The sequence below is a fragment of the Dipteris shenzhenensis genome, chromosome 28, assembly GCF_047967505.1.
Source record: "Dipteris shenzhenensis isolate YYH24624 ecotype China chromosome 28, Dip_SZ_1.0, whole genome shotgun sequence".
In the NCBI taxonomy this organism is placed as follows: Eukaryota; Viridiplantae; Streptophyta; class Polypodiopsida; order Gleicheniales; family Dipteridaceae; genus Dipteris; species Dipteris shenzhenensis.
The window spans coordinates 40,179,170-40,190,647 of NC_141623.1; the positions used below are offsets into that span (position 1 = coordinate 40,179,170).

The following is an 11,478-nucleotide window of genomic DNA, read 5'->3' on the forward strand; positions in this document are numbered from 1 at the left end:
TCAAGCCTTGTATATTGCACTTTACTTATATGTATCTAAATTCTTCATTATCTTTTCTTGTAGGATTATGGAGCAATCAACTAATGTGGGGGCTAATCTAAATGACTTTGAGACTAGAGCATATGTCTCTGATGTCACTTTGAATTTAAAAGGAAAGGAATATAGCCCCGATGGCTTTGGTAGGTGGACTCAATATCACATGGGTAGAAGAGCTTGGTTTCTTGATCAAAAGGAAAAGAGACTCTTTCTACTTATGTCAAAAAGGGAGTTCAATGATGGTGATGATCCATGGGATGCTACATTCTCTAAGAAAGATATAACTTCCAGCCTTGTAGTAGGCATAATGATAGAGCCAAAACATACTTTTATGGATATTTTCACAAAGAGTTCATATCCTAAAGTTGGCGATCTTCATTTTGTTGTATCAAGTAGAGACTCAAAGACCTTTGTGATGCCTCCTCCTCAACCATCAAAGTTTCCAGAGCTGCAAAGTGCATTAGAGGCTCTTGCATATACTTGGGAGCGATTTTCGAGTGTGGTGACAAAAAGGATGCATGCAAAGATTATGTTTGAGTACTTTCAGGATCCACAATATGCACCTCAGATTTAGGGATCTTCACATGAAGGAGATCAAGCACAGACTTCGATGCAGGGGCAAGAAGAACATGCATGCCTTCACGAACGTGTAGAACATTAGCGCAAACTTATAGAGCAAGAAATGGTGGATGTCACTAAGGATGATGAAACACAAGCCTTGAGCACATGGGAATTTAAAAAAATTGAAGAAGATCAAGGTCCTAATCCACTACAATTATGGTAGAAGCTCTTGCTGGCAAACCACGATGTGAAATGCAAAAGGCTAGTACTACAAGAGACACAGTTCCAAGCATTAGAAAAAGGCATCGTCCCTCTGTAAAGAAAGATCATGTGGATGGGAAATGGTTAAAAGAAGAGAAAGATGAAGAATACTCCGAACCCGAAGCTGAAGATGATCAGGATGAACTCACATCAATCAAAAATCTCAATCTACGTCTTAATGAAGCAATAATTGATGATGATGTGGGATATATCTGGGGTCAAAGGATGTGGTTTATGAATTCCAGAGATGTGGAAGCTATAGTAGCTATCTTTACTAATAGCCAGAACCTTGATATATCCTATGCACTACAAATATATGATGAGGCTTTGAGAGATGGAAAGAAACGTGTGGCAAGCAACGTGGTCCTACGTCCAATAATGTTTTGTCCAATCAAAAATATATTTTGGATCAAATTACATTTACAGGGCCTACACATTTTGAGGAAACCTTCACTCAATTCTTTAAAGACACTCTTAAAAATATTCCACATGAACAAGGCCAAGAGGCACAAGGTGAGAATATGTTGAAGGAAGCAAAGAAGGAATTCCTCCTTAATTGCAGATTCCAGCCCATTGATGGTCAACATTGGGCTTATGCTTGTCATCAGATCGCCAAACAAGCAAAGGAGGTCAAAAGCCTCACTTTAGAATAATTTACAAAGATATCTTCATTCCATTGTTATCCTGCAACCATCTGTATATTCAAGCATGAGATCAAGTATTTGATTGAGTCCGAAAGATTTAATCATTATGTCCATGGAAAGCATAAGATATCCTCAACATCAGAGTTCTTACAGAAGGCGGATGAAGTCAATATGGAGGCACTCCCTTCTACTTCAGCAGTGCAACCACCTCTAAATTTGGTTGAAGAATCCCATGAGCAGAAGAGCTTTGAAGACACCATAGAAAAGCAAAATGACTGCAAACATAGAATACAAGCTATGACAGAGACCCATTCTACAAATTTGGCTACATTGGATAAAACGGAAAGCTCATCTGAAGTTAGGGTCATTTTGAAACGAGAACCTCAGTATTTGAGCTTTCGTAGAGAGGAGGTTTCAATCCCCTCCAATCCTTTAGAGGTTAATGACAATGTTATCCTAGCCATTTTCAGGTAAAGTTTGTTTATTTGTTGCTACTTCAATGAGCTAATGTTTGTTTATTTGTTTACAATGTAGTTATATCTTAGTTTCCTAGTACAGGATGCAGAATCATGTCTATGAGCTAACATTTGTTTATTTCTTGGTGCAGTGTAGTTATATCTCAACTTCCTAGTGCAATGCAGAATCATGTCTACATGCTCAATTCTCTCCTTTCTTCGACAATGATCTATGACACAAAAAGGACCAACAAGAAACAATCAAAGGCATCATTCATGCAAATCATTAAGAAATCATGCCTTTGAAGTTTAGTGGAGTGGAGTATTGTTGATGAGAGGAAGACATTTATAGATGGTGGATCTCGTCGAAGCAATCAAGTAGAAAGTATACAAAGAAAAGGAGTGTTACAAACAAAGTAAGTTGACCTTTCAATTGTTTCATATCTTTTGTAAAATTTCATACTTAAAATCATAGCATAGATATGAGCTATTAATTATATGCTATTATGTTCCATAGGAGCCTATAAGTAAATCTCAAATGATGAGCCAATCTATTGAGGAGGTCAGCACTACTTCTAAAGAAGCTAATTTAGATGATGTTATATCACAGCAAGTAAGTAAAAAATGTTTCTCATTCTTCTAGACAATAAAATGATATTCAAGAGTTAAATACTTAAATTTTATTATCTAATTGATATTTTGTAGAGAGCCATAGAGTTTGAACCATACATTCCTTCTATGAACGAGTCCGTAAATGATCCAATTCTAGAGAAGGTATCAGTATATCACTTCTTTTAATGGTTCTCTAATTCATTTACAGCATATATTTATTTCATTAGTTTTGTATTTAATAAGTGAATTCTTATTGATAGTGTTTAATTCTTTGGTATAGTCTATTGGGGATTCGAGTTCTTTTGGAGGAGAGTACACTATGGACAAGCATGTCCATCATATGAGGTTATTCATGCATTTGAAGTATAAGCTAATATTCTTTCTTTGATTAAGAATTAGACTTTTGCATCATTTCAATCATGTGATATTTTGTATAGATGGATAAGTTCATGCTAGCTGCATATAGCTTCAAAGGATTACAGTATTATAACTTTGATCAGGTATTATTTCTCAATCCTTAGCTAAGTATTCTATTTTGAATATATTGTTGACCATTTAACCAATTTTAACATTTTTCCTAAACCATCTAACTAATTTAAAAATTTTCTATAAAGGATTCTTATGGCGAAGGCCATGTAGATATGAATCGTTGCAAAACATTTTCTGAGTTGCTACATGAGAAAGATATGTGTGAAGTAGAGGAAGGAGCATACACCAAAAACGAAGATAATGTATGAATTGCCTATTCTATTTAGACATGATTGTGATTAAGTTTTCACATTTGAACTATTGTCTCTTTTTAAAGATGTTTCTCATTCAAGTTTTATAACATTTTATATAAACCATCGAACTAATCTGAATATTTTCTATATAGGATTCTTATGGCAAAGGCCATGTAGAAGTGAATCATCTCGCAAAGCATTTTTAGAGTTGTTACATGGGAAAGATATATGTCAAGTAGAGAGAGGAGCATTCGCTAAAAGCCAAGATAAGGTATGAATCACCTATTCTTTTCAAACATGATTTTGATTAATTTTTCAAATTTAAACTATTGCCTCTTTTTAAATATGTTTAACTTCAAGTTTTCTAATGTATTTGATTTGATTACTTTTAGGATCACATATCAAATTTGGATGATTTTGCAAGTGAGGTATCTAGAAAAAGTGAAAGAAAAAGGAAGGTACGAGTTTTCATTGATGCAATACTCTTAAAAAGCCTTTGTCTTGTATTGTATATAAAGTAGTTTGTATGGTTATATAATTCTTTAATACCACATCTTGTATCATTTCATAGGTAAGTGAAAAAACGAAAAGCCATTTAGAGCAAAAGGGTGTACAAAGGAACAATAAAGTCCAAAGGAAAGCTTGCAAGGTATTATCACTACTAAATTTTTCATTTTTATGATTCAAGGTGTTTGTATTTTTATTTTAATTTTATTCTTTTTATTGAAATAGAATTGAAAAGATCTTCAAGGTGTAGACATGGAGATGAACATGACTTCAAGTGAAAGTAAATAAGTATGTGATATTTTTAATTTGTACAATGCTTCATTAATGAGGTTAATAGCATAAATTGTTTACTCTCTTTAATATTATCTTGTGACTTTTTATTTTATTATTATGGCATCAGGTGGATGGTCTTTTAGAAGAGAATATGGAGACAATTCTCCTTAAATATATGGGTGTACGCACGATTCCTGATATGTACTTTTCTCTTAAAAGTACATACTTGAAGCTTAAGAAAACCCAAAGTGGTTTCAAAAGCTACTCTAGGGACAAGAAATTGGATAGTAAAGAAATGATCAGAGACATTGTACATTGGCTCATTCAAAGTCGAAAAGTTAGAGTCAAGACACAATCTAATATGCTTAGTTTAGAGGATGTAGAGATTTTAGTATGAGATATAGCTCAATGCAAATACCTATTCAAACATGTTATATCGGGCTTTCTTAGCTCTCTTTAACTTTCAAAATTTTTTGTGGTAGAATTATTCACTTTTTCTTATGAATGTTTATATGAAGTATGAAGAAAATTTATGTGAAAGCTTCAGAATCTACTTTTTGTCTTTGATGCAATTTAAAAGAAGTATGAAGATAATTATGAGCTATCAGTTCATAGAAATACTTAAGAAGGGAAGTACTTTATAATCTTTTATTGATGCTCTTATTGAATCTTATTATGTATATAATTTAAGCTTATGTGATCATACAAACAATTACCTATTGCTCTAGTCCTTTTTTATTTTTACAAGTTTAAATTTCTATATCTAAAATGAGTAGCTACTACCAAGGAAGATGTGAAGTACTAAATGCTTCATTTTTTATAACTAGAGTACTTAGAAAAAATGACAATGATTTTTAAAATTCCATATTGTATCAATCTCTATATAGGAAAAAAAGAGGATTCTCTATATCATTTACTAGTTTAAAATGAGCATAACTAAGAACTATCCAAACTAGATAAAAAGAACATTTGCTACTTAGTGTATCTAGGGAATCACTAAAGTGATTACCTAGATATGCTAAGTTATGCTCATTTTTAAGTAGTAAATGATACAGAGAATCCTCTTTTTTTCCTATATAGAGATTGGTCCAAAGTCCCTTGTAAGCACTAAGTGCGTGCTAAATAAGAAACCAAAGAACATAAAACTAGGTGAGAGCCAAGGGTTCATGAATGCAAATCTAGTGAGGGATCTAGCTGAATTGTAAGGGAGAAGAGCGCTTCCACGATACAGTTGGTACTACTTAGGGAGAAGAGCACGTCAAAGATGGTATAGGCCAAGAAAACATAAGTAAGGCAAAACTAAGAGCGTGGAAGAAGCAGTATGAAAGCATGAAGGGAGTACGTAAGAGGCTGCTTAGGACTGGTGAGCCAAATGCCAGTAGATGAAAAGGCAAAGGCACAACAAGCTTCAGAGAAGCGGGGGGGCTAAGAAGCTATCCATCCAAAGTGCATTAGATTACCTAAAAGGAGTCGCACTAAATATTTGGGCGAGAGCCACAATAGAGCAACCCATCCATGCCACATGAAACAAAGGCAACAAAGGTCAAAGAAGAGGAGCATAAACCTGGTTGATGAAGGAGCCGTGAAGAGCAAAGAAAGCTTGTGAAGGTGGTCAAAAGTACACTCGCAGGATGATGCCATTACAAGAGAGCAAGAGCAAAGCATGAAAGAAGAGCTCACAAGCAAGATGTAGCAATCAACAATGGCAACCGGTAATCAAGAGCATAACAAATAAGGTGATAGAAGCACATGAAGCCATTACGAACGTAGCATGCCAATAAATGAGTGAAGTGAAGAGGGGATAAATAAGTAAGAGGGGAGACCAAGCAAGGTGAGGAAGCAGTGCCAGCCATAGTAACTGTTAAAAAGCTATGGTGGCACTGAAAGGAATGGAGGGAGCTAGAAGAAAGAAAGGAACCTTGCAAAAAGGAGACAAAAGATGTCATCAAGACAGGCCGATGAAGTCCAAGAGGGCCAACAAGAAAGCTTGGAAAGTGAGGAGGATACTAAGGCTGGGTAGAGGAGAAGGATAGTGATAACCACCTATGTTAGCAAAAAGAAGAATGTGCTAATTAGTTACACTAGGCCACAAAAGAAGAGAAAATTAGGGAGTGGTAGGAAAAGAATGACTAAATAGAGCATAACATTCTGTCAAGACGATCATATAAGAAGGGAGTGGGTAGTGGTGGTTAGAGGTTGGGCGGTGAGTAAGGAGGCAATAAGGGACTAGTATAAAATTGGGTAGTGAATACAAGAATAGAGGGTTAGCAAGATTAGGGGGTTAGGGAGTGGTTTGGTGGCAATCAAGGTTAGGGACTCGTTAAGGGAAGTAGGGGGTTTAGGATTGAGGTGTGGGTTAAGGTAGTATTAAAAATAGGGAGGGGGACCTCAAGGGGGAACAGTACAAAATGAGGGAAAGCCTTTTGTCACACACATCAGAATTGGTCAATCTGCTCACCAAGGCACTAACTTCAAGAAAGTTTTACCGCTTTCTAGAAAGCTTTAATTTGTTTCCATTTGGTGATTGAGATTGCACCTTGTACATCAGGACGCTTGCTTCGTGCTAACAGTAAGTGCAAATCCCTACAATCGTACTTTACACGCATTTGGTTCAAGGATAAATGAGATTACTAATTATATTGCAAATTATGAGCAATTAATTAATTATTAGTGAACCATAAACAAAAGAGTTAAAAAGAGGGAGCATCAAATCGCTTATTAACATTTAATTATGGAACTATTTACAATGCATAATATAGTGTGAGTATAAAAATATGTAGGGAAATATTAAATAAATAAATAAAATGTAGACAATGCACTCCTATGTGTGTATTGTTAGGGGGGGTTGTTTACAATAGCGTTCTAAGAGAGGAGTGTGTGTGTGTGTGTGTGTGTGTGTGTGTGTGTGTGTGTGTGTGTGTGTGTGTGTGTGTGTGTGTGTGTGTGAGAGAGAGAGAGAGAGAGTGGTAACTACAATTTGAATTCAAAAGTCCAAGAGAGAGAGAGAGGGAGAGAGAATCCACGTGGGGGCTAATCTTGTCACTAACATTCAAATTTTTGCTCACTTCAAAATATGATGTTCAATGATGCTTTCTTAGCATTGTCCTTGGACATGCTTTTTTGAGCGGGTAACATACTTCCACCCTAGTAGGACGGGGGATCTAGAGAAGCTGACAGATGAGGATGAGATAACTTCGGCCTCTGAGAGTGATGCAGATTGACAAGATAGATGAGGGCTCTAGATTGGAGCTAGTGATATATCTTGCTTGTATACCCTTTTGAAATGCCCTATTGTGGATTTTGTAGCCTTATACATTTATGCCCCCTCAAGGAAATTTTCATAATGCCTTTGAGCATCATATGTTCATGCCCCTTCAAGCGTTCTTGTTATATAGATTTGATCTCTTTTACATTAACATATGGTGGTGTTGAATGGAAGTACAAATCTCCCTTTTGCCCCACAAAATAAAAAAATAGATTCATAGCATTGATGCCTAATGGATATCTTGATGCCAATTTTCTATGTATGTTGTATTGATGCTCGATGCCCATACAAATAGTTTTGCATCAATGAATATACCAATAGTTTTACACATCAAATTTTTTTTTCCTTTACAAATTCCATCAGTATTAGTGTAGGAAATCATGAAATACCTTGTAGTTTCATGCCAACAATGCAAATGCGAGCCACGCCCCTAACTTTGACTCGCTTTCTCCTAAGTTCCTCCCCCCCCTCTCTCTCACACACACTCTCTCTCTTTACCTATGTCAATTAGGATCGAGTGATCAAGTTGGTAGTTGCAAGCCACATAGTTGGCCCCAAAAAACATACACAAACCTCATATTTTTTATTATTATTTACCCTTACATCTAGTGTTGTAGCAATGATTTAAATCTTATGTAATGATGATAACTACTAAATAATAAAGTAATGAATGCTTAGATTCTCAGGTCCGTTTTCGAAACTCGGATTCAAGCCAGACCTCCGCATGAACAGGCTCTTAGAGTGCCAATGAAAAGTGAGCTTACTGTAATGATATGACAAGGACGAGCGATTGTGTGAATTATGATATCAACAAGGACGAGCAATTGAGAGTGTCGATTGAGATAATCCTCTAGGATTCTTTCACAAATTTGGAGTATCAACCCTTGAAGTGACCTTTACCGACCAATCACTATACTACGCCTCTTCTTGTGATGCTAATGTTGATCTGTCAACTCTTTCCATCGGCTATTAATTCAGTTCTTTCTGCCGTAATCATCTATCCATGGCGAGTTTGTTGCTGCATTTTCTTGGTTTTCAAATGGCGGGGCGAGATTTCAGCTCTTTTCTACGTAGCTCTTCCTATCATGGGTTGCAGACTTCAGCGACTGCATGCGCTGCTCGCATGTCTACCTGCCTGTCTTTGGTGCTTTTGGCGTGTTTGATACCTTTGGGTAGCATCCTGCTTCAATTTACGCTTATCACTTAATTTCTGTGCTTCATTTGGTCACATTCATAGTTATCTTACGGGCAGACTCCGAGTCGCGTATACTTAGTAAATTCAGAGACTAGTAACCGTAGGATATATAACACCGCTGTACACGCAAAGTATATTTAAAATATGGCAGCCTCCTACTGGGTAATGGTTATTCTTTACGTACACAGCGTAGGCTGCTTCGTGTCGTAAATTATATTCACTGTTGACTGAAGATCTCCACAAACCTTTCCAGTTGACTAGTTAATGTACTCTTCAGCCTCTCCCTTGTATAATGAGCATATTACCAGCTTTGAGATGCGTTTAGCTTACTGTTTCCCTGTGGTTTCAACTGTTCATCGCAGTGCGGGGATGGTTTCCCTCAGATATATTGATCCCTTTCGTCTATGTAATGCGCAGGGATAGGTGGTAGCATTGGCGTTGATCTTGGGCTCAATGGAGACAATATAATCCCCCCGAAGCAAATTGTTTGGCTGCTGCATGCCAATCTCATATACCGAGTTAGGAAATATATCGGTGTTGCAAGCCTTTGCGCGTTCAGGGATCGACCTTATGGTGGGTGTTCCAAATGAAGATTTTTTAACCGTCGCAAAGGAATTAGACGAAGCAAAGAGATGGGTGAGGGGCAGTATTGTTCAGTATTCGAAGACTAGAATATCGGCAATCCTGGTAGGGAACGAGTGGCTCTCTGACCCATCTCTAGACCCGACGCTACTTGTCCCGGCAATTCGGAACATCAATTCAGCCTTAACATGTTTGGGACTCGCACGTCGAGGGATCAAAGTCTCGACAGCTCATTCTCTGGGTGTGCTCTCTCGGAGTTTTCCCCCTTCGATCGCCATTTTCAGGGACGACCTGACTTCCATATTCAAATCACTAATCGATTTTCTATGTCAAACAAGATCCTTCTTCATGGACAATATATTTCCTTGTGGATCGCTTATATCCAGGATCCCTATGTCTCGCTCGAGTTCGCACTGTTTGAAGATTGCCGTCCGATGCGAGATAACTACACAAATCTCCTATATTATAACTTGTTTGACCAACAATTAGATGCTGTTTATTCAACCATTGCTTCCTTAGAATTGACGAGTACAAAATACGGGACTGATCTGGCCCAGAGTGACTCGTCAGAAGTTGTTACCGGTGAAAGTGGGTGACTCTCGGCCGGGAAACGGGGAAGTAAGACTGGTCCACGCAGAAGCTGAGGAGTTCGGGAGCAGGCCAGATGTGAGTGCGAAGCTGCCACGATCGAGAACGGTCAAATTTTCAACCAGAATCTGATAAATCATGTGCTAGAAGCAGAAGGAACCCCGCTATATCCGTCCCGTCCGATCAATGCACACATTTTTGCACTGTTCGACGAGAGCTTGAAAACTGGACCCGACACAGAACAGTCCTTTGGCCTTTTTCATCCAGATGGAACACCAAAGTACCCTATCGATTTCTGGCCCTACTAGTAGTGGTACAAAATCGTGCACAGCCAGGGCCAATACGTACACTAATTGTCGTCATGGATTCATCCTTCTTTACAGTACTCCCTTGTTTATAAGGAACAGAGTGAGTTGTGTGCTGGTCTATATTACTGTCTCCTGCTTGGCCTTTATCAGTGCTGATCTATATTGCTTTGTATTCCCTTATTGTATTTTTAAATTTTGTTGAGCCTTTATAAGGACTACATTATCTGCATTTTAGGTTTAAAATTTGAGTACTTACACGTTTTGAAATGTTGAAGCCAGATACTATCCACAACTTTATTTTAACAAGTTAAAAGACTGTTTTCTAGCTGTGTCCTTTATATACACAAAAAATTAGAGAAGTTATCTTCGTTGACCTTTGTAACATCTCCATCATCTCTGCTTGCAATTTTAAGACTCATTTATAAAGTTTAAATATTTAAGCATTTAGTGATATCAAAGCTTCAATAATTCATATTTGTATGTCTCGTAATCTATGCATGTGGAAACTCATATCCTAGTACTATGTTCTACATTCTTGATAAATTCATATGCTAAGATTCTTTCACATTGACCAACCTTCAACTTTTCTCTCCCAGCATTGAGATCAACGTTCCACCTTCTTCCGCCTCTGCTTTCTAAATGAAAACAATGATCCAAGAATCTATGGCTCATCTCCTTTCTTTCATCATAAACCAATAACATGTATTCATGGTTAATGGGTTGAATAGATAAGATTTGTAATAAGACTAGCTTAAGATAACAAGTTAATGTCAATTGATAATTTTGTTATGGTGAACTTATAATAAAAAATGATCTCATTATGTGCAAAATCTATAGATCCCATAAATTATCGCAGCATAATGTGCAACTCTCATGTTGAAGGAAGCAACCAAACATTAGGCACTCTGTGCATGGCACTATGACGACTTTCTTAAATACTAAAGTTTTGAATTGATAGCATGTGCTTGCAATTTTCCACATAGACATCGGCCCTAATTCAATGCCAACAAATATTATGTCAATGTCAAAGAAACAATTCCAATCCTAGTATTAAGGGCATTTAGCTCTAACAACCATGTAAAGTACTCTTCCTACCTCAAAAGGTAACTAATCGTTGTGGTCATGCTTAGGTAGTGATTGAAATGGGATTCACAATCATTGATTAAGTATTGGTAGAGTAAGTCCCACTAATCAATATAAATAATTACTCCATACAATAGTGAGGAAGGGAAAGGGATATGGTGAAAATAGTGGCAGCATATGAGGGAGCTGGCCTAATGGGGGGCTAATGCACTTGATGATATTAATGAAATGGGAAGCAAAATAGAGGGGCCAAAGCTGGGGGGAATGCGGTGGGGGGATACGCGTCAATCATGGGCTATGACTTTATACGTCTAATAGAGAATTGGTTCACTTTGACAAAGTTAGAATATTTCATAGGTTGTGTGGGATTCTGATTCCATCACCTA

General features: G+C 37.1%; 1 pseudogene; it reads left to right on the forward strand.

Moving 5' to 3' along the window:
- The first annotated feature begins 2,498 nt into the window (after positions 1–2,498).
- On the forward strand, positions 2,499–10,009 carry LOC147883563 (glucan endo-1,3-beta-glucosidase, basic isoform-like; annotated as a pseudogene).
- The last annotated feature ends 1,469 nt before the right edge of the window (positions 10,010–11,478 follow it).